The 1,836-nt window shown below is 41.0% G+C and overlaps 1 non-coding gene across 1 annotated transcript; it reads left to right on the forward strand.

Annotated features, from left to right (window-relative positions):
- Positions 1-287: 287 nt before the first annotated feature.
- On the forward strand, positions 288-395 carry LOC130965025 (small nucleolar RNA R71). The gene has a single exon (XR_009081084.1). It is a non-coding gene; the product is annotated as a small nucleolar RNA R71 (small nucleolar RNA).
- The last annotated feature ends 1,441 nt before the right edge of the window (positions 396-1,836 follow it).

Consider the following 1,836-nt stretch of genomic DNA (forward strand, 5'->3'; position numbering starts at 1 on the left):
AGACTTTGAGAAATCAAATTGACTTGTTGAGTCAATATCTTATTCTGAGCCAGAATGGCATTCAGAGTATCAATCTCAAGAACTCCTTTCTTCTGATTTGTCCCATTGTTCACAGGATTCCTTTCAGAAGTGTACATGAATTGGTTATTTGCAACCATTTCAATTAGCTCTTGAGCTTCTGTAGGCGTCTTCTTCAGATGAAGAGATCCTCCAACAGAGCTATCCAAAGACATCTTGGATAGTTCAGAGAGACCATCATAGAAAATACCTATGATGCTCCATTCAGAAAGCATATCAGATGGACACTTTCTGATCAATTGTTTGTATCTTTCCCAAGCTTCATAGAGGGATTCTCCATCCTTCTGTCTGAAGGTTTGGACTTCCACTCTAAGCTTACTCAATTTTTGAGGTGGAAAGAACTTTGCCAAGAAGGCATTGACTAGCTTTTCCCATGAGTCCAGGCTTTCTTTAGGTTGTGAGTCCAACCATGTCCTAGCTCTGTCTCTTACAGCAAAAGGGAATAGCATTAGTCTGTAGACCTCAGGGTCAACCCCATTAGTCTTGACAGTGTCACAAATTTGCAAGAACTCAGCTAAGAACTGATGAGGATCTTCCAATGGAAGTCCATGGAACTTGCAATTCTGTTGCATTAGAGAAACTAATTGAGGCTTAAGCTCAAAGTTGTTTGCTCCAATGGCAGGGATAGAGATGCTTCTCCCATAGAAGTCGGGAGTAGGTGCAGTAAAGTCACCAAGCACCTTCCTTGCATTGTTGGCATTGTTGTTATTTTCGGCTGCCATGGGTTCTTCTTCTTTGAAGAATTCGGTTAGGTCCTCTACAGAGAGTTGTGCCTTAGCTTCTGATGAGCGGATAATTTGTACCCTTTTTGGCATTGTTTTTAGTATGTTTTTAGTAGTTTTAGTTGAGTTCTTAGTATATTTTTATTAGTTTTTAGCTAAAATTCACTTTTCTGGACTTTACTATGAGTTTGTGTGTTTTTCTGTGATTTCAGGTATTTTCTGGCTGAAATTGAGGGACCTGAGCAAAAATTTGATTCAGAGACTGAAAAGGACTGCAGATGCTGTTGGATTCTGACCTCCCTGCACTCGAAGTGGATTTTCTGGAGCTACAGAAGCCCAATTGGCGCGCTCTTAACGGCGTTGGAAAGTAGACATCCTGGGCTTTCCAGCAATATATGATAGTCCATACTTTGCCCAAGATTTGATGGCTTAAACCGGCGTTCAAACTCACCCTCAGAAACTCCAACGTTAAACGCCGGAACTGGCACCAAAATGGGAGTTAAACGCCCAAACTGGCATAAAAGCTGGCGTTTAACTCCAAGAAGAGTCTCTACACGAAAATGCTTCATTGCTCAGCCCAAGCACACACCAAGTGGGCCCGGAAGTGGATTTCTATGTCATTTACTCATCTTTGTAAACCTTAGGCTACTAGTTTTCTATAAGTAGGACCTTTTACTATTGTATTTTCATCTTCGGACATCTAGTTCTTAGATCAGATCTTGGTTCTTCTGGTTCCCTCTCTGGGGCCGAAACCAATGATCACACTATCACTTATGTATTTTCAACGGTGGAGTTTCTACACACCATAGATTAAGGTGTGGAGCTTTGCTGTACCTCGAGTATTAATGCAATTACTACTGTTCTTCTATTCAATTCCGCTTGTTCTTTGTCCAAGATATCACTTGTTCTTCAACTTGATGAATGTGATGATCCGTGACACTCATCATCATTCTCACTCATGAACAAGGTGACTGACAACCACTTTTGTTCTACAAGCAATCAAGGCTCTAGTGTTTATCTCTTGGATTCCTGATAC

Source organism: Arachis stenosperma, chromosome 2 (genome assembly GCF_014773155.1).
Source record: "Arachis stenosperma cultivar V10309 chromosome 2, arast.V10309.gnm1.PFL2, whole genome shotgun sequence".
Classification (NCBI taxonomy): Eukaryota; Viridiplantae; Streptophyta; class Magnoliopsida; order Fabales; family Fabaceae; genus Arachis; species Arachis stenosperma.